Here is a 22,856-nt window from a genome sequence, read left to right as displayed (position 1 = left end):
ATTAGTTTATTTTCCATGTAAGCATTAAGGACAATTCAGCCTTTTTTACAATTAGTAAACATATAAATATTAAGAGTGGGTCGGCAGATCAATGCTATTCGATCCTCTCTCTCCTTTCCTAAAACCCTTCGTGTGCTTATGCTTTCTCCCCCTTTTTCTTCATCTCTTTCTCCATCTAAAATCTTCTTTTTACCATCGGATTCAAGATTGATTGTAGTCTTGATCGACTACTTGGTATCAGAGCCAATCTAGGGTTTCTCATGTGTGTCTAATCCAACCGACCACATGAGAATTGCCTAGGGCTGGAAGCTTAGAAAGAACTGTTCATTGGTTGATTCTTGGAGGTTACTAGAAGGGTTTAGCAACTGTCCAGAGGCTTGGAGAGTGTTTTGGTAATCAGGAAGAATCAGAGAAGGTTAAAAGGATCAATATTAGGGTTCAGGCCAAGATTGAAGGTGGCGATTAGAGTTTTCTGGGTAAGTTTTTATCTTTTCTTGAGACCGTCATCAGTCAAAGATAGGTTGGACTTATCTAGAAGGAGCGGTTAAGCTTTCCCTTATTTTCTCAAAGTCGATCAGAGTTTTCTATTTTTTTTAGGGTTTGTTCTTAACCCTACGACCAGACTTGACTGTGGACCTATTTGGAAGGTGCGACTAAGAATTATTTTGTCCTCACAAAGATTTCTCCAAGTTTTCCTTAACCTTAAATCTGTTTCAACATTCCAAATTGTTTTCTAAGTGAGTTCTAGACTTATTTCAGCTTTAAAGTCTGTTTTGGGGGGTGAGAACCTTTATCAAGAATTGGTCTACTTACAGTCAAAACTATCAATTGGTTTCAGATCAAATTTGAACTGAGTTCATACAGAATTTTGTTTTTCCCCTTGTTTGTGGAAGACCTAGGCTGGATGTTATCAGTTGTTTAAGTGTTGTTTTCTATTACAGTAGCTTTAAAAGCCTTTGATTGCTAATTCTTAACCAAGAATGGAGTTCAAGAATCAAGGGGAAGGTGTTTTTGGGAATAGCAATTATGGTAATATGTCTGAGATTGCATTTCAGATTACAACTGTGAGGTTTGATGGATTCAACTACTTAGAATGGGCCCAATCGGACATGATGGCTATTGGGGGTAGAGGAAAACTTAGATACCTATTGGAACTACTTGGTTATGACATGGTTGTGCAACTCTATGCAACCACATATCAGCCGAAATTATTTGTGGGCAAAAACAGCCAAGGAGATTTGGGATGTCATGAAAGAGACCTACTCCCAACCCCTTAATGTTGCTAGGGCCTATGAATTGAAGTGTGAGGTTAATAACCTCAAGCAAGGAGAGAAACTAGTCTCCGTTTACTTCTCGACTTTGAAATCTCTATGGCATGAAATTGACCATCTGGAAACACTTGAGTGGAAAAGTCAAAAGGATGCACAAACTCATAGAAAGCAAGTTGAGACTAATAGGGTTTTTGAATTTCTAGCTGGTCTGAATTCTGATTATGATATTGTGAGACAACAGATACTAACAAGGGACAATGTGACCTTATCTCAAGCCTACTCATTGGTGCATAGTGAAGAGACCATGAGGAAGGTTATGATGTAGCATCAACCCTTTCCACCAGCCTTGGCAATAGTTAAGCCTAAGTATGGGGGTGATACGGAAAAGGATATGAAGAATGAAGATAAGCGGGATCTAGTATGTGAACATTGCACGAAACCTAAGCATACTAAAGCCACATGTTGGAAGTTGCACCCTCATCTACTCCCAGCAAAACTGAGGAACAAAAGGGGTAATGCTCATATGGCTTTTAATATCGATTCTGCCTCCTCATCGAGCACAAAAGGCATGCCTCTAGACACCTTAGCTGCTGTTCGGGCTGCCCTAACAAAGTTGGAAAAGGAGGTTGGGAATTCAGCTCAGTCATCTCAGTCATCATCAACTCCTTCAACATCAGCCTTTGCTCATTTAGGTACTCGGACCTCAGCTTACCATGCTTCAGCTCCAGGTAACACTAAACATTGTTGGGTAATAGACTTAGGTGCATCTGACCAAATGCTTAGTTTGCCATCACTGTTCATTACCTATCACTTATCTTCTAGTAGAGATAAAGTGTTCATTGCTGATGGTTCCCTTGTCCCCATTTCTGGCAAGGGAGACATCAAGTTGTCTAATACCATTTCCTTATCCTCAGTTTTGCATGTTCCTAAGTTTGATACTAACTTGCTTTCAGTCAGTAGTACTACAAAACATCAAAACTGTTCAATAACCTTCTTCTCTGACCGATGTGTTTTTCTGGACTTGAAGACAAGGAAGGTGATTGGGACTGGCCGTGAGACGAATGGGATCTATCTATTTGGAGAGAATTCTCATTGGAAAGATCATGAAGATAAGAAGTATTTTCTTTCTCAGTCTGTTAGTCCGGTTATGCTTTGGCATAATCGGTTAGGTCATTTATCATTTCGGTCTTTGAAGAGTTTGTTTCCTAATTTGTTTGAGTCTGTTCAGATGTCAAATTTGAGATGTGAGAGTTTTGAGCTTGCAAAGCATTGTAGAAAATTTTATTCCTTGAGTAATAAAAGAAGTTGTAATTCTTTTGATGTTGTGCACACCGATGTTTGAGGCCCGTATCACATCCCTTCTATGGGGGGGGGGTATAGATATTTCTTGTTGTTTGTTGATGACTATAGCTGTTTTTCTTGGGTTTACCTTATGCGTTCTCGAGACGAGGTTCCTGCTCTGACCCAGACCATTCATCAAATGATTTTAACCCAGTTCGAGGTCAAAATCAAAATCCTCAGATCTGATAATGCGAGAGAATATTTTACCAAGCCACTAGCCTCTTATCTACTTGATCACGGGATTATTCACCAGAGTACTTGTTCTTGTACACCACAACAGAATGGGGTTGCCGAGAGGAAGAATAGGCACATTTTGGAGGTGGCTAGAAGCATTATGTTTACCTCCAATGTGCCTATCCGTTTCTGGGGCGATGTTATTCTCACAGTAGTGTATCTCATTAATCGAATTTCTTCACGAGTTCTTGACATGAAGCCTCCGTTTACCTTTCTATACCCAGATGAAGAATTATTTACTGTTCCCCTTAAAACCTTTGGTTGCACCTGCTTTATTCAGATTCTTGGACCTCATTGTTCCAAATTTGACCCTAAGGCCTCCAAATGCATTTTTCTCGGTTATGCACAAATTCAAAAGGGTTGTTACTGTTATGAACCTACTTCCGGGAGGAGATTTGTCTCGATGGATGTTACTTTCTTTGAGGAGGTACCCTATTACCCTAGGGTTTCTCCTCAGGGGGAGAGTATTGAGAATGGGGTTTGTGAGAGTGGGGTTAAATCATCTGAAATTCCTTTACCCATTCCATTGAGTGATGAGGGATGTAATGGAGAGGGTTGTTAGAGGTGTCAAGAGTTGAAAGTCTATCACACGTGGTGGAGGCAGATTGATTTCGATCATCAGCAATCCAGGCTAGCCACAGTTTCTTCTATGGATCCAGATCCAGGTACTATAGTCCCCTTATCAGATCCAGGTCCCACTGAGACACCTTCCACTATTGCTACTTCACTTCCTTTGGATGACCTTGACCTCTCTATTCCAGTCCGTAAAGGGAAATGGCGTTGCACCACATACACAACTCACTACATTTCCTAGTTTCTGTCCTATGATTGCCTGACTCCCTCTTATAGGTCCTTTATCACATCCATTGCTAATATTCCTATTCCCAGAACAGTGCAGGAAGCCTTGTCAGTTCCTGAGTGGAAAGATGCAATGAAGGTTGAAATGGATGCCCTTTTGAGGAATAATACTTGGGAGCTAGTTGACCAGCCCAAGGGAAAGAAACTAGTTGGATGTAGATGGGTATTTACCATGAAACATAATGCTGAAGTCATTACTTGAAGAGTTGGGTATTGATTATGAGAACCCTTTAATGTTGTATTGTGATAATCAGACTGCTATTAATATAGCTTACAATCCGGTATAGCATGACAGAACTAAGCATATCGAAGTTGATTGACATTTTCTCAGAGAAAGGGTTTCATCTCAAGAAGTGTGTCTCCTGTATATCACCTCCAGCATGCAGCTCGCAGATCTTCTCACCAAGGCTGTTCCAAGGAAGAAGTTAGAGGCAGACCTATGCAAGTTGGGAATGACAAATATCTATGCCCAACTTGAGGGGGAGTGTAGAGAACATTGATGTGGACCCCACGGCTATGGTCCCCACTGTGTTCGTATAGCAACACAACATGTATTCTTTGTTAGTTATGTCGGTGTTAGTTGGTAGTTATTTCAATTTTGTTTGTTACAGTTTGTTATTTCAACTTTATTATTAGTTTATTTGCCATGTAAGCATTAAGGGAAATTCAGCCTTTTTTACAATTAGTAAACATATAAATATTAAGAGTGGGTCGGCAGATCAATGCTATTCGACCCTCTCTCTCCTTTCCTAAAACCCTTCGTGTGCTTCTGCTTTCTCCCCCTTTTTCTTCTTCTCTTTCTCCATCTGAAATCTTCCTTTTACCTTCGGATACAAGACTGATTATAGTCTTGATTGACTACTATTGGGAAATTGGAATTCAAGCCTGCATAAATTCCCAATCACAAGTTGAGTACTATTAAAGGAAATGTTCTTCTAGACAAAGGGGTTTTTCAGAAAGTGGTTGGCCGCTTTCTTTATCTCTATTTGACTAGACCTAATATATCATATATAGTCGGGATGGTTAGCTAATATATGCATGAGCGTAGAACCTCCTATATGAAGGTTATTAATATTATCCTAGCCTATTTTAAGGGATGTCCTAGTAAAGGGATGTTGTAATCAAACCATAGGCATCTAAAAGTTGAGGCCTGAGCAGATGCAGATTGGCCAGGGTCTATTGATGATAAAAAATCTACATCCGGTTAGTGTGCCTTAGTTGGAGGTAATGTTGTTTCATGGAAAAACAAGAAATAATCAGTTGTTACCCAATCTAGTGTTGAGGCAGAATATAGGGCAATAGCCTATGGAGTTTCAGAGTTAATATAATTGAAGACCTTATTAACTGAGATAGGCATCTAAGCTTATACTCCAATGAAACTCTATTGTGACAATCAAGCAGCTATAAACATTGCCCACAATCCTGTGCAACATGACTATACAAAATATATCGAAGTGGATAGACATTTTATCAAAGAAATGATAGCAAGCGAAGAGATTTGCCTACCCTTTGTAAGGTTAGAAGATCAACTGGCTAATCTATATATATATATATACTAAAGTAGAATGATGCCACATCATGGCTTGAGCTTTTTAGCCCCTCTCATTTTATCCTACCTTGCTCCCTCATTCAACCACCTCATCACTCCCTTCTCCCTCTCTCATATTTACACCTCATCATGCCTAGCCCACCTCCTCTTTCCTCTATGTTTACCCCTTTGGATACCCCTTCCTAAAATTATTCCTAAAATCTCTCTGTACCAAAATCTAATCCAGTCTAGCCAAGTGGCATCACTATCCCCCACTTTCTCCTAAATTATCTATAACTTCAATTTATCTCCTAAATTATCTCTAATTTAGTAGAGTTTCTCTCCTAAATTATCTCTAATTCTTATTTATCTTGTCCCCCACTTTTCGTCTATATCTATCAAAAGAAAGTTTGAATTAAAAAATTTAAGAATTATTTAAATATTATAATGAAATTATGTAATAACAAAATATTTAATAAAAAGACAGAAAAGTCATAGATTTAATAATATTCATATTATTAAAATTTTCATACATTTATGAAATTTATAATGAAATTATGTACTAGCAATATAAATTATAATTTTAAAAATTATTTAATTTAAATATTATTCAACTAATAAAAATTAAAAATTAAAAAATATTATCTAAAAATTGTAATAACTAAATATTATAAATATTATATAACAAAATATTTAATATTATATATGTAATAACTTTAAAATAAATAAATTTTAAATAATGAAATTATGTATTCAATTTTAAATAACTAAATTTTAAATAGTTAAAATAATGAAATTATGTAACAAACTTAAAAATTTTATTAAAAGTAGAAAACCGTTATAATAGATTTATAATATTTTAATTAATAATAGTTTTATATTTTTACAAAATTATGTAATAATAGTTTAGCTTATAATTTTATGGATTATGAAATTCAATAAATATGTAATATTGAAATAACTAAATAGTGATATTATTTTGATAGATGAATAGTGTTGTAGTTAACTAATTTTAAATATTTGAGATATTAAAAAATTAATAACTAAATCATATATTAAATATTACTTAAAAAATAAAGCAAATTAAATAAAGAAATTATATAATAACCTTAAAATTTTTATCAAAAACACAAAAATAATTATAATAGATTTAAAAATTATTGAAATAATGAAAAATAGATTAAATAATTCAGAGGTATTGAAGCTTTCAAATAACAAAAATAGGTAATAACTTTCAAAAAAAGTTTTTAATAGATATTGAAAAATAGAATAATAATTGCAATTGTTAATGTACTAATAAAACTATTCTCAGTGTAGCTGAGTGCCTAGGGGGACTTTGTGAAACTTTTTCTTTTTGTCACTAAAAAGTATGATGATCAAAACTTGAGTAACCAAAAACCTTCATTTTGTGACAGTGGTGGGTGATTGAAAACTTTAGTTTGGCGCTTGAAAAGGATGTGACTTGTGATGGAGCAATTAAGTTCACTGGAGATATGCTGAGCTTAGATGCAATATGAATGACTAAATCCTTTTTAGAAAGTGATAATCAACCTTAAGAACGTCAGGGGTACGCTTTTGAAATGTTAAATTGTTAATATAGAAATCATTCAAGTTGAAGGGAGTTACCCTTGTTCTGATGGGTAAATTGATGAGGGTTAATGGAAATGATGCTTTAGTGTCGGGGGCATACCTTAATTTGTGTTACAAGATGGATGGGATTGATAGGGATGGTACTTTGATAAAGAGGGTCTACCCTAGTTCGCACTGGCAAGTAGGTGTGGTCGATGGAAGTGATAATTTTGGCAAAGGGTACCCTAGTTAATTAGGGTTAGCGAGCTGACATGGTTAACGAAAATGGAAGTGATAATTTTGGCAAAGGGTACCCCACTGTTTCGATTGGGGTCATTCATCACTAGCCAAAAAAGGTTTGTCTAGTGCCAAAAGCTGATTTTTCAAAGATCGATGACTTATTGAATGTGATGAAAAGTGGTTTAGGACGAGGTTCAGAAATGAAAAGGTAAATAGGCCTGAAAAAAATGCTTAAGTATTAATTAATTGAACTGACAACTAGGACCCTATGGGAAGATGCATGCACTCTCATTTCCTTTTTTTCGTCTCCTTTTATAGCCTTAGTGATTGAAGGTGCTCTCCATGTCTTTCATTGATATGCATCACACTTTCTTATTGATTGAGAGGATTTTGAATTAGGATGAACTGTATACGGGGGTAAGATAGTTAAAGTCGATGAGTGAATGTCATTAATCAAGGCTGGTAAAACCATCATAGCTACCCAATTTTTTTAACTATTTCTTCTTTTGATTCCTTTTTGATTAATTCCCTCACCCTCTTTTAGTTTTTGTGATCCAAATTTTGGTTTCCTTGATTAGTTCCTCCTTGCCTATAAGAGGTCTACACTCATTATTTTTTTTTCTTTTTTTTTTTTACTTCTACTACATGGATACCCCAATTTCGATGCCTACTCGCTTAAGGGTGTTTGGTTGAGAAGAGGGCAATGTGGAAGGTACAAATGTGAATTAGTGGAAATACTCGACAAAGGTTCTAGGGTTAAAGGTATCATGTGAGGAAAATACCCAAGGATGACCTCCCTTCATTTCGTTATCGATTACACGATCCATATAAAAGAAATTCATGTTGAGCAGGACACGTGCTTTCTTGATGATAGATTGACCAAAAGAGATTTTCATTATTCTTTTTTTTTTATGAATTACTTCCTCCATTATTGAACAGTGTAACTTGGGAAATTTGAGAAGGGGGAGAGAGGAGCTCAGAGGAAAACCGTCACCACTGCTAGTTTCGTTTTTGAGAGGAAGAAGAAGGTAAACAATTCCTCTTTTCAAATTAGATTAAATGAGAAAGCTAAGTCAATTTTTATAATAGGGATAAGAGTATTTTGGTAATTTTGGGGAAGTTCAGGAGTATTTTGGTAAATTTTTCAAAATTTAGGGGTAATTTGGTCCAAACAGGTCTAAGGGGGTCAAATCAAGATTCTAATTTAGTGGTGGGGGTTTTGGGTAAAAGATCAGAGGGTTGTGGTGGGTCTAGACTTATACAATGGTTTTGGGTATGTGGGCCATTAAGATTGGTTGAAATTAAATATTTTTAAATAAATGAGCAATTAGAGGTATCTTTGGTTGAAATTTGCTATGGGTTTTTGAACATTCTAGATTGAATGGTGGGATCAGATTTTTCCAAATGGACTTATATCAAGCAGATCAGGAAGGGGCATGATTTTGTTGATACGAAGCCTTGAAATGAAGTCTTTGTGCGATGAATGGGAAAATAAAGGTATTTTTGGTTAAATTTCATGAGGTAGAGCTCTCGGGCATTTTGAATCGATTGGTAGGGTTTGATTAGATAAATTGGGCCCGGATCAAGTAGATATGGAGGGGTAGTGATTTGGTCAATCTACAGTTTCAAAATCCAATCTTTATGCGATGAATGGATAAACAAATGCACTTTGGGATGAAATTTCGTAGGTAGGGAATTTATTATGTCCATGATCTGATGGTAACATTTGATTGGTTCTAGAGGGTCAAGATTATGGGAGTTTATAACAACGAGAGGGTCTAAAATGGAATTTTGGTTTGATTGAGAGGCAAATGAAGGAATCTTAAGTTGAAATTTCATGGGTAGGTATTTTAGGAGGTCCTAGGTCTGATGGTGGTGTCTGATCTAGGGTTTGAGGTGTAAATGGGGGTTAATTAGGACCATCGGATTGGTATCGAGCATATTTAATGGTGTATCTAGGGGCTTCTAGGATGAAGTTCAGTTTTTTTAGGTTTTTTGGTGTTTCAAGGGGATTAGAAAGGTTTGATTAGGTGTTCAAGATGAATTGGAGGCTCAGGCGATAGACCAAGCAAAAATTGGGTGCTAACACCAAGGAAGGGTAAGGTTATTGTTGCTGATAAATCTTAGACACCTATCTCATGTCAGGGTGAAGTCAAACTCACACATAACCTTTCTCTTAGATCCGTTCTTCATGTACCTCAATTACATAAAAAATTTGTTATCAATTACTTCTCTTACAAAATACCATAATTGCTCTATGAGCTTTTGTTTCTATTCATTGTGTTTTCTAGGACCAGATCATGGGGAAGTGGGCAAGAAGTCGATGAAGTCTACCACTTTGGTGGACCTTTAGAGCATGAATTGTCGAGTCAGACTGAGTTTTGTTCTAATAAAATATGAGTCTTTTGGAATTATGGTACAGTGTCAAAGTTGAACCTTAAATGTGAAGTTTATCATCTATCAGAACAATGTAAAACCAACTATTTTGTGAGTAATAAAAGAATATTGCTATCCATTTGGTTCATCTTGATGTCTGGAATCCATATGCTATCCCTTGAATGGGTGGGTATAAATACTTTATTCTCTTCATTGATGTTTATAATTGGTATACATGACTCTACTTAATGAAAAGTCAAGATGTGGAGGGCTGATTTGGATGAATTCAGACTGCTCATGGGACAGGAAAAATTCAATAGCAGTGAGTGGTGAACACGGGAGGCACATGGGATGATGAATGAAAAAATATCTTAAAAGGGGCAAAGTTTGGCTAAGACACCATGCCTGTCTTTAGTGGTTAACCACTTGAGGACTAGAAGATATAATTCCTTCCAAGTTGCATTTATTCATTTCATTTCATTTTAGCATTGAGTGTTCTATGTGGAGAAAGCAAAGCAATGAATTGAAGGATACCTACTTTTCCTTATTGTAATTTGCCCAATATCCTCAGGGACCCCACGTGTAGTGGTTCTTAGGAATGGCAACGGGACAGGTTCGAGGTGGGGATCATATTTCTTGTCCCCAACTCCGATTATGAAATTTACTCCCATCCCCATCCTTGGTCCGTTCTGGGGATAAAATTTGTCCTCCATCTCCGATCCCCGACGGGGATGGGTTCTTCGTGGGGACCCAAATCCTCGAATTTTTTTAGATATCAATGTTTATTTGAAAACTAAATTTACTTAAATAAATAAAAAATTAAATTATAAATAATTTTTTAAATATATTTTGATATATATATATATATATATATATATATATATATATATATATATATATATATATATATATATATATGTATATGTATATACATAATCGAGGTTGGGGTGGGGAGGGGACCTCAATCCCCATCCCTAACCCCAACCCAAATCAGGGATTCCTATTAACCCCCATCCCCATCCCCGGAAGTGGGCATGAAGTCGATGAAGTCTACCACTTTGGTGGACCTTTAGAGCATGAATTGTCGAGTCAGACTGAGTTTTGTTCTAATAAAATATGAGTCTTTTGGAATTATGGCACAATGTCAAAGTTGAACCCTAAATGTGAAGGTTATCATCTATCAGAACAATGTAAAATCACATATTTTGTGAGTAATAAAAGAATATTGCTATCCATTTGGTTCATACTGATGTCTGGAATCCATATGCTATCCCTTGAATGGGTGGGCATAAATACTTTATTCTCTTCATTGATGTTTATAGTTGGTATACATGACTCTACTTAATGAAAAGTCAAGGAGTGGAGGGCTGATTTGGATGAATTCAAACTGTTCGTGGGACAGGAAAAATTCAATAGCAGTGAGTGGTGAACACGGGAGGCACATGGGGTGATGAATGAGAAAATATCTTAAAAGGGGCAAAGTTTGGCTAAGACACCATGTCTGTCTTTAGTGGTTAACGACTTGAGCACTAGAAGATATAATTCCTTCCAAGATGTATTTATTCATTTCATTTCATTTTAGCATTTAGTGTTCTATGTGGAGAAAGCAAAGCAATGAATTGAAGGATACCTACTTTTCCTTATTGTAATTTGCCCAATATCCTCAGGGACCCCATGTGTAGTGGTGCTTAGGAATGGCAACGTGGCAGGTTCGGGGTGGGGATCATATTCCCCGTCCCCAACCCCGATTATGAATTTTACCCCCGTCCCCATCCTCGATCCTTGCTAGGTATAAAATTTGTCCTCCATCCCCGATCCCCAACGGGGATGGGTTCTTCGTGGGGACCCAAATCCTCAAATTTTTTTTAGATATCAATGTTTATTTGAAAACTAAATTTACTTAAATAAATAAAAAATTAAATTATAAATAATTTTTTAAATATATTTTGATATATATACATAATTGAGGTTGGGGTGGGGAGGGGACCTCAATCCCCATCCCTAACGCCAACCCAAATCAGGGATTCCTATTAATCCCCATCCCCGTTCCCTTCCAGCCAAAACAATCTCCATCCTCGACCCCATCGGGTCATGGAAGTTGGGTCCCCATCGAGGATGGGGAAAATTATCATCCCTACTGATGATGGGTGTTAAGGTCCCGAAGACAAGAGCTTACCATCCCAAGAGCCTGAGAGAGTGAACTGATCGTCCAAGGAGTGCACGACATCCAACATGAAGTGAGAATGACAGGTGAAATAGGGAGGAAATGGAGAAAAAACTAGTTCAGTTTCAAGGTAGAAGACAATGAACGATGCCTTCTTTCAAGGTACAATACAATGAATGTTGTCTTCTTTTGGAGGGTAGTTTTGACATCTTTAAAAGTTTTAAGTGGCACATGTCATCATGCGACAACTGATGGAGTGTTAATGGTAGGGACCTATTAGATACATTCTGAAAGTTCGAGTACTGCATAGACTTGTTTTGGACCTCGGGGACTAACTTTGAAGTCAAATTCACACTCAAATCTATAACTAGTTTCGGATTCATAACTGGATTCTCACTTGGATTTATACCTATATTATGGGATTCTCAAAACACTTATAACTCCCTTCTACATAAATGCTAGCAAAGTGCACCTCTAAAGTGCCCCATTGCATCGTAGATACACATGTATTATGAATTGTACAATAATATGTCTCTATGCTTTATCATTTCTATACTTCTAATTGTAAGCAAATTCATATTAAAAAGCTCAAGAGAATTCTTGTAATTTTCCAATGTGGGATAAGGTACAAAAAAGAGAAAACATAAGACAAAACAAGAGTTTTAGTGGAAAATTTCATATTAAAATTGCTTAAATGGCATGGTTTCCCTATAGTTCACAAGTGATGTAATTAAACAACCTTCCATTAGGTTAAAGTGGAAAATGACAGTTTTGACCTAGGATGTGTTTGGACCAATATATTCTACAAGAAAATGGAAATGTCACTCTTGCCCCTAGTAAAACATGGGCAACAACTCTTTTCGATCAATTTTATTCTCTATTTAAAGAAGGAAGACATGTTGCTGCAAATTAACTAATAACCTGGTATGCAATGTTCCCCCTTTTAATTTTATAGAAACCATTGTGGTAGATCTAAAAATCAAACAATGGTTCATTTTAAAGGATCAATATGATGTATTAGGGGTAATTTCAGAATAAAATGGCATAGGCCCATGCCCTTGAACACCTAGTATAGGTGGTCAAGTTACCAATTTCAGACAACAATATAAAAGATTCTTGATAGAAGGTTGATTAAGTAATTTAGTTGCAAATTATAAGGGGAGTTTTAGTAAAATATATACTATAAGGTAGGTTTTAGTAAATCCGTGAAACTATAGGAAGTGTTTTAGTAAATGACCCATTTATTTTTTTTAATTCATTCCATGCCCTTTTCTTTCACTCTTTTTTTTTTCCAACCCTCTCAGTCTCTCCTTCCTCTCCAAGCCCTCTTCATCTCCAGAGGCCACCTCAACCAGTTCAGCACAATTTTTTATATGCAGGATGTTGAGCCTGTGATTAAAAATATCATTGGATTGGAAGCTAGGAATGCATCCTGCATAAGGAGATCAAGACTATCGAGTCCTTCTTCCCAATATCTAAATGTATCAGGCACTCAATCTTGTATGCTCAATCTCATAGGAAATACATAAGACTATTGAATTTGTTCTTAGTATGAAAAGACACAAAATCTATTATTGATATGAAAAGCCTGGAGGACAAACTGACCCTACATCTTAAGTTTTCTCAAAGCAGAGGGCTGGTTTATACTTTCCAACGTTCCCAGTCAGATCGCATCTATGGCTGAAATCACAGCAAGGGTAAAGGAAAACAAGGAACTGCAGTCGTGCATATAAGGTCGAAAAAGAGAGAGGGGGAACACAACGTTTTTGAACCGCCTTAACCCGGATGGCCGGACCGTTCGGCCCAAGAATCGTCAAGGCAATTGGTTACATTTTATCCTAAACCTAGAATTTGGTCAAAAACCACTGAAAAAGTCAATAAACCATTGACCCAGGCAGTAGACCCATCGACCCGTTCAACCGTTGACCCATGCCACATATGTAAATGACAAGTGGCATTTAGTTATGAGATCTACAACTGAGTCCAGTAGTCCACTGCATTAAGACTACAGCAGATCCGGTCACTATACCGGTCAAAGCACTCCTTGAATCTTCCCTCCCAATTCCCAAAGGACTGAAATTCAGAATAGGCGGCGTACCAATGCCATTACGAAGAAATCCTTCGTCTTATCCAGTTATCCTCGCTAGCTATTCCGCGGTTATTTTATGTGCAGAAGAGAAAGTGAGACGTATCAAAATTAAAAAATGAAAGACGCCGTAGTGCTGTACCCGGCCCCTGCCGTCGGTCAGATCAGGCGTATGATACAGTTGAAAAACAATATTCTCCGCCGCTTCAGTCATCTCTTCTCGGTCACCATACTCATCCCGAGCGGACCTTTGGATACAGCGGCGACTGCCTCCTACATCCGTGATATCTCTCCTTCCACCTTCTCCCTCCCCTCTCCCCACCACTCGACCCATCTCTTTTCCCCAACCCCATAGCCGCTTCCTTAGAATTCAGTCGCCTGAACTGTCCTAACGTCCTCCACGCTCTGCAAACCATATCAAACTCCACCCCCGTTCGTGCCTTGATCACTTCCGACCCATACGGCGCCTTCCACCCCAACATCCCCACTTATTATTACTTCTCCTCTGGTGCCGCTTCTCTCGCTGCCATCGTCCATTTACCCACCCTTCACAACCAATGGACCACGGGCTTCAAAGACCTTCCATTCTCTCTTGTCAGTATCCCCGGATTGCCGCCTATCCCTGCTTCTCACATGCCAGAACCGATACTAGACCGTGAAGACCCGGCCTATCATGGCTTCTTATGCTTCGCTGCTAATCTCGCTAGATCTCAGGGAATTATCGTCAACACGTTCGACTCACTTGAGCCGAGAGCGATCAAGGCCATTACAGATGGATTCTGCATACCCGATTCCAAGACTCCACTTCTTTACAACATTGGACCATTCATAGACAAATCCTTCGACCGAACAGGTGGTGAGGCAGAGTGCTTTTCTTGGCTCGACGCCCAACCAAATCAAAGCGTGGTATTCTTAAGTTTCGGAAGCCAGGATACCTTCTCGGCTTTACAAGTGAGGGAGATCGCTACTGGGTTAGATAATAGCGGCCAGAGGTTCTTGTGGGTTGTGCGTAGTCCGCCACCCAAGCAAGAACACAGGAATAACAAGAGGCTCGCAGCTCTAACGGACCCGGATTTAGATGCTCTACTTCCAGAAGGATTCTTGGCTCGGACTAGAAACCGTGGTCTAGTAGTGAAATCGTGGGCACCTCAAGAGGCTGTGTTGAATCGGGAATCGGTTGGCGGGTTCGTGACGCAGTGCGGGTGGAACTCGATTTTGGAAGCAGTGTGTGCAGGGGTACCCATGGTGGCGTGGCCTCTCTGCGCTGAGCAGCATATGAACAGGGCGGTGTTAGTGGAGGATATGAAGCTGGCGATGCCGGTGGAGCAAGCGGAGGACGGTTTTGTGAGTTCAGTTGAGGTAGAGATGCGAGTAAGAGCGTTGATGGAATCCGAAGAGGGAAGGGCTCTGCGAGAGCGGAGCCAGATGATGAGAGAGAACGCCAAGGCCGTGCATGGCCAGGGAGGGTCGTCGCGGATTGCCTTCTACAAATTGACTGAATCGTGGAGGAGATGATATGGCTGCTGGCAACAACTCAAACGTGTCGGTGGGTGGGTCCTTTCTGCAAAGAATTCCAATCCATTGGATCGTGGAAGCTCCCCAAACTTCTTATCAATGATCAGATAAAAATACGATAATGTAAGGGCGTGCAAGGTACTTATGCAAGTAAAAATACACTAATCATTTGAGTATTAAACTATAGCAATGTATTATATTTAGTGTGCAATAATACCATTATTTAAGTGGTAGAAGAGATTTGTGGAGTGGTTTTACAAGTCACATGGTAATTAACTAATGATCATCACGTAAAATCATACCAAGACTTCATTTCATGGGGTCGATGAATCCGCATAGAACTCTCAGTTGGCAATGTTGAAAGACCATATCATTTCTCATCAGCCAAGTACACCAGTGTCACGGGGCTAATCGAGGAGGCCCTGTGGCACTTAATGTGTGTCGATTAAGCTTTTAAGACAAGTAACAAAACAAGAAAAGACAATAAGATGGCACATAAATTAGTCAAAAGGTATTTTGTATTGCATTAAACAATGGTAAGTATAAGCACACAAGTTTGTATCGAGGGGATCTTGTATTTAATCTTTATATGATATTTGCACTATTCAACCACCTACATCCCCTCAAAGAGTAAGTTAAGCTTTGGAGGAGTGACAAAATGATACATCAAAGTATTGAAAAACCATACTGATAATTACAATTATGCCATTGGCATTCTCCCTATACAAAACACATGCATAGCCCCACCCAAGACACACTTGTTAGCGCTCTGATGGCATGGTGCGGGCATAGTGATGGCACTTGATGGTGCGGCGAAATGTTCACTTGTGACAGTCTCCCCCACTCAATTTAGTATTCGCCCTCCAAGATTGGCTTTTTATTGGATGCTTGGATTTGTTGTTGCTGAAGGAGGATTCTTCAACTGCTCCATGACTTGGTCTTTTCCAAGGCCCGTGCATAAGGTTGGGTTGAAGGCTAAAAGGTGCTGTTTGTGGTGGGGAATCTTATGGCTATGTATTTGGTTAATTCCTTTCTTGGCCGCATCAAGGTAGGACATTGGGTTGTTCGGTTTTGTTGAAGGGAAAGTTGGGGCAAGGTTCAGGTCAAAATGTGGTTTTGGTTTGCTGGGGTGTTGGTTCCCATCAAGGTTCAAAGTATCGGAAACACCAAGTGTATCAGAAAGACAATTTTAAGAGATGTATCAGGATATGCTTTGGATACACATGCGTATTAGAGAAAAATTAAGATACACATAAATACATATGGAAACACTATAAATACTTCAATAAATCATAAAAATACAACAATAACACTAAATATAAGACCTCAAATAACACTAAATATAAAAATACATTAAATATATATATTTTAATGGTTTTATGAAGAAATATATTACAGTTAATTATAATTTCATTAAAAAACCTATGCTTAAGTATAATCTATAAATTATAATTCTTAAGTTTTATGGGATGGGAAAAACCCAACTCTCCTATCCAACCATAACACATGCATTGGCACAATTTGTAAGTGAAAATATAATTAATAATTATTATTTACTTTTTATTTTGAAAAATTATAAAAAATAAAAAATAAAAAAATAAATATTATACAATATAATCAAAAGATAGTTATTAAAGAAGAAATTTCAATTTCTTTATGGATATGGTAGATCATCCATAGAATTATAATATATTCAATAATTGTGATAAAATGATAAAATATAATTAATTATTATTTATTTTAATTATAAAAATAAAAAAAAATAATTATTAAAGAAGAAGTTTCAATTGCTCTGTGGATATGATAGATCATCCATAGAATTATAATATATTCAATCATTGTGATCAAATGATAAAATATAATTAATTGTTTTTATTTTTTAATTCTAAAAATATAAAAAATAAAAAATAAAAAATAATGAAAGAAAATTTCAATTGATCTATGGATATGATAGATAAATCCATAGATCTAAAACATATTAAGTATTTATAGATAGAGAAAAAATTACATTTTCAATTTTTTTGTTAATTTATATTTTCCCCAAATATCTTCATGAAATTTCCATACATCTACTCATAACACAAAAAAAAAATTGTGATTTTGAATGTAAGAAATGTATATCAACATAGATTTAAACATTCAAGAAAAAAAGAAATCACAATATTTATAAAAAGTTAAAAAAAACTTACCTATTTTTGCCATTTTTTTTCAAAATTTGAAAAAAACTTCAAAAAAAAAAAACAAAAAACAAAAACGTTTATTTCTTGCAAATTTGTGCATATTTAGCACTCTAAGAATGAGATTTGGAGTTTTAGAGTCATTTGGGGCTGAATGAAGGCTTATTTCATGGGAAAGAAGATTGCTTTCCCCCTTTATTTTTTTTCCAGTTTTTTGTTGTATCTATTTCATAGCATATCGGTCGATACGCCCGATACACCCTTAATACACCCTTTTTATGGCCCGATATGATATGATACAGGTCTAATACAGTGAAAAAAAGATGATATCGCCGATTTTCCATCGTATCTTGTATCAGACCTTTAAAGATACGATACGATACGCCTCGTATTGGACGTATCGTATCGGAATTTGAAACCTTGCTTCCCATAATGATTTTTCTCCCAAGGAAGGGTCCTCACAATGTTCCTTTAAGGGTAGCTTGAGTAATATGGTGGAAAGGGTACCTAGGTGGAAGGTGGTTGTAGTTGGAGACGGCCTTGGGTCTTCTAGGAGTCTTCTGTATCAGAGGCTTGCTGTGCTAGTGTCGATGATGATGCTAGTGTTGGTGTCATTGATGATGTTGGTGTTGATGTTGGTGCTGGTGCGGGAACGACTTTGGTGGATATTGCTTCCTTGTGATGACTTCCCAACCCGTTCAGGTATTGATGCTTATTGTTGACGTGTGGGGTTCTTCTCGGTTGCTGACTTGGCAATGGCTCTGTGGGTGTTTGCTTCTTGGTACAATTGCAAGGCGCACAGTTGCTTCCCGTGTACCTTGAGAGCTGTTGTCACTAGGATCATGCATGGGGAATGCTCGTCCAAGATGAGTAAGTTGTTGATGTGCGGTATGAGGGCTGCTTCTGCTTATATCAAAAATTCCATTCCAAGGACAACTTGAAAATCACCCAAGGGAACCATGGATAGGTTGATGTTGCCCTTCCATGGTTTCACTTGCAGTTCTACTCCACGAACCATGCCTTCTACAGCCTTGATCCACCCTATTTGTTTAGTGGTGGTCAAGTCGAGTTGGTGTGCCTCAACGAGTGAAATAAAGTTGTGGGTGGTCCCACCAAGGCTTGAGTCGGCCTCCTGCCGAGGGTGATGTCTACATATTTTAGCCCCTTGTGGGCTTTATTAGGCCGTTTAGATGCGGCCTCTTTCTTAACTATGGCATTTATGAGTTGGAGGGTACCTACTCTTGGCTCCGGTGTGGGTTTCTCCTCATCACTCTCCTCATTATCATTGAGTTTGACAATGAGGACATTGACCTTCTTCTGCATGGGACATTCACTTGCCCAATTCATTTCATTGCAAATGAAGCAAGGTGCAAGAGGTGTGGTAGGTCTCCTTGTGTACTTGTAGCCTTGGGAGTTATTAGCTTCTTGTGGCTTCTTTCCTTGTTGCTAATAGACTGGCTTGTTGGGGTATGGCTGCTTTTTTTTAGTTGAAGTTGACTGTGGTTCTCCCCACTCAAGCTTGCGGTACGTAGACTAGGTGGCCGGTGGTCCGCTTCATCGGGCTTCTTCAAATCAACAAGTTGTTTAGGCATGACCATGGTAGTTGCTAGGCCTTTCACCCCTTGCCATTGTAGCTCAAACTCGACCCATGGTTTGGGACCATCCCTGAAGTTGAACAAGAGGTCATTGTCTGACATGTCGGAGATCTCAAGTGTTAAGGCTAAGAATTATTGGACATAGTTGTGTAGCGAGTCCTCGTGCTTCAAGTTCTTCATTTTCCTCCGTGCAAGGTACTCAACATTCTTGGGGTAAAATTGGCGCTTGATCTGTCGCTTGAAATTGGCCCATTTATTGATGGTGTGTGTGCCACAGTCAATGACTTGAAAACACCTATGCCACCATAACATTATAATATCATTTAAATATATTGAAGCCATATGTACTGGTGCGCTTGGGATGCGTCGTCAAACACCCGTGGCACCAGTTTAGAGATTTGTAAATTTTTTCAATTCTCACGTAACATTGAACAACGTAGTATGTGGTGAGGAAGGGGTCAAACCCACAGGGAAGCAAGAATAAAAATTATTATTTTTGTTCTAGACAAATAAAAGGAAAATAGATCTGGGATTTGCAAAAAATAAGAACATAAAATTTATTAATGATCCAAAATTCGGATACAGTGGCGGTAGCTGTTTGAGAAGACGAAATACACGCTTTCTCCCTCCGTTTAGCCCTCGAACCCCTCGAGACACCTTAGCCTTGAACCGAACGAATTCAGATTTGTAAAACACACAAACAAACAGAAATTAAATCTAAAAAGATTGTCAGAATAAAAATAACATAAAAGAAAATAAAGATAATGAAAGGGTTGGCTGATCAAATCCAGTGGCGGTAGTTGCAGATTGGCTAGACTGCTTGCAGGAACCCCTCATAACAAGATCTGGGTGTCCTTCCCTTCTACAACCCTCGAACTCCTCAAGAAACCTTAGCCTTGTGAACTGGGTTTATTGACCAACCCCTTCTTCAGGGCCCTTGGGGTCCTTTTTATAGAGAAGGGTGGACAAAACTGCGATTAGAGAGAAAGAGAGGGGCGGCTAGGGTTTGTTAGAGGTGAATAGATTGAGTGGGGAGGCGTCCTAGGGTTTGCTAAGGAGAGGGGAGTATGCTAATACAATAGGAGGGGCGTCTTTCTAGGTTTAGCAAATAGGAGGCACCCTCTTGTGTTCAGTTTTTCATAGAAACACCCCCTCTCTCAACCGGAATTCTCACTAGTTTCCCAAAATCTGCAGAAAATTCTATAAATTTCCTAGTTTTTACCCAGAATTTGCACAGGGACCCTCAGAGGTCACTCTGTAAAAGTGCTTTCATAAAAGTACTTTTACAAAGGTGCTTTTGTAAAAGTGCTTTCATAAAAGTATTTTTATAAAGGTGTTTTCGTAAAAGTGCTTTCATAACAGTGTTTTTATAAAAGTACTTTAATAAAATCACTTTTATGAAAACACTTTATAAATATTTTTATAAAAATACTTTTACAAACATACTTTTATAAAATTCAACTAGGGATAATTTTGGAAAAAAATTGAATAAGTGCTTATTGTATAAGTACATAAAAAAGTTGGAAATTTGGGCTTACAAAATAAGCCCTTATTTTTAAAATAAGCACTCTACCATAGGCTTTAGATAAGTCTAATTGAACAAGAACGCCTCATGTCTACCCTTTTGTTTTTTCATGGAATGAAATACTTCTTGGATAATAATGGTGGACTTAGGAAGGATGCTTCACAACTGATTGGTTAAGATTTTAATGATAGTTTTGTACAAAACATTGCTCAATCCAATCCGTCATAGATACTTTTGCACTTTTTGATGTTATCACTCCTGTGAGTAGCTTTTCTTCACGGAAAAGTACGGATAGGTCCATTGCAGATTTCTGAATTCCACTGCAGACCTATAAAAATCCAAAATGTCAAATGCCCAATTCTATACATCAATGTCTGTCCATGAATTGGTATCAATTTTGAGTTGGCACATACCTCAACTGTACTTTGGGCCTAAGAATTCTGACCCTAGGCTGAACAGTCATTCTCCCTAGCCTTCTAAAATTTCCACTGATTTGTTGACCCCACTTGTAGAGTTTGGATAGTACTTGAGTAACCTTATCATGAACGAATCCATCAGATTCATGCCAAAATAATTGAAAGGTTTCACCAAATTTGGCTCGTCACTCCAGAATTCCTCAAATCTGCATAATTTGGGAGTTCTTCCATAATTTTTTGTGGCTAAAAACCTGTAGTCTGTTACGAACCAGAGTATCTAGTCTGTTATGATGGGAGTCTAGATCTCCTAAACATCAATCTCTGTAGATTTTTTCCTCTACATCAAATTAGAAGGTGCCATGTCAGCATCCTCTCATGCGTTAATCTGACATGTGCGAGTTTCAAATGTCCTCCCATCCCAATTTTGATATATTAAAATTTACATTGAAGTTTAAATCAAATAAAAAACAGGGTCAAAGGTTTATTATTCTCTTTTGTCAAATTTTTCTCCAAGAAATTGAATAACCCTACTAGGAAAACAGGGGATGAAAGTTCAAAGAACGAGTTCAAAAATGGAAGTCTACCATTGCACACAATGGAAGTCTACCAAGTCTCCTCTCACACAAGTTCCCCCCTTAGCACGTGCAAAGCTAATGGCACTCGTCCCGTTAGCTCCAAAATGGCCCAACTCCTGTATAATGAGAATTTGGCAGTCGTCGGTGATCCTTTTGCGTTTTGTATTGAAAAACAAAGTTAAAAATAAAGGATGTGAAAGAGAGAGAGATGAGATGAGAGCGATGGGTTCGTACCTCCGGTGTGTCTCCTAGAACGGTCATCAGTACCGGAGACGATCAAAGGTTGGATTGCAGTGCAGGGTTGCACAGGTCGAGAGTAGAGAGAATAAGTGCGAATGTGGGAAAACATTTGGTTTTGGCCGATTTTTGAGTTAACAGGATGAGTTAACGGCTGTCCCATTAGCTCTACACACGCTGAGGGGGGAATGAGTGTGGGAGGACACTTGGTGGCATTGTGTGGGATGTTTTTGGGGCTCAAATTTGAACTCTCAAAGAACCGAATGCTTGAGATGACTATTACATCTTTCACTCGATTTTGTTAAATATCAACGACACACCACCTAGATCAATGATCAAGATTTTGAATCGATCTTCTCTATTGATTTAATAACTAGGTAGGCAATAAATATAAGACAAGACATCTAGCACCCCCTCTTAGTGTTTTTTTGTTGATCGTTTCAATAGATATTTTGGAAAAGTACATTGCACCACATTGCAGAATTCTGAATTCCATTACAATCATACACAATTTAAAATGGCAAACACCCCCACCCGAAAACACCAATACCCGCCCGTATATTGGCATCATTTCCGAGTTGGCACCTACCCCAATTGTATTGTGGGGCTATCAATTCTTAGGGTGTGATGGATAATCATTCTCCCTATTTTGATGTCCACATCGTACATTTACTTCAATGTCAAAAACAATGTTTATAATTTATTAATTATTTAATATTTGATTTTTGTTGTACCTATAAATTGAACATGATATTCAAGGGAGTGGCTTCCACATATTTGTCTTTTGTCTAACTCTTGTGATTTTCACCGTTTTTGAGGTAGAGATCATGGATAATTAGTAGTTTATTTAAAGGGAAAATCTATGATGCGGGAAAGATATGGTATTTAAAGAGTTTTGACCGATCAAAACCCACTTATAAATTTATTAATTATCTAATACTTGATTTTTGTCCTATCTATAAATTGAAAATAATGTTGAAGGGAGTGACTTCCACATATTTGTCTTTTGTCCGACACTTGTGATTTCTACCATTTTTGAGGTAGAGATCATGGCTAATTACTAATTTATGTAAAGGAAAAATCTGTGATGTGGGAAAGGTATGGTACTGAAAGAGTTTTGACCAATCAAAACCCACCTATAAATTTTGA

At 37.7% G+C, this 22,856-nt stretch overlaps 1 pseudogene across 1 annotated transcript; it reads left to right on the top strand.

Moving 5' to 3' along the window:
• The first annotated feature begins 13,161 nt into the window (after positions 1–13,161).
• Positions 13,162–15,414, top strand: LOC104588567 (UDP-glycosyltransferase 88F3 pseudogene; annotated as a pseudogene). Its single transcript, XR_016076466.1, has one exon. The product of XR_016076466.1 is annotated as a UDP-glycosyltransferase 88F3 pseudogene (transcript).
• The last annotated feature ends 7,442 nt before the right edge of the window (positions 15,415–22,856 follow it).

The sequence above is a fragment of the Nelumbo nucifera genome, chromosome 5, assembly GCF_055504915.1.
Source record: "Nelumbo nucifera cultivar China Antique chromosome 5, China Antique-T2T, whole genome shotgun sequence".
In the NCBI taxonomy this organism is placed as follows: domain Eukaryota; kingdom Viridiplantae; phylum Streptophyta; class Magnoliopsida; order Proteales; family Nelumbonaceae; genus Nelumbo; species Nelumbo nucifera.
This window is presented reverse-complemented; position numbering and strand designations above follow the sequence as displayed.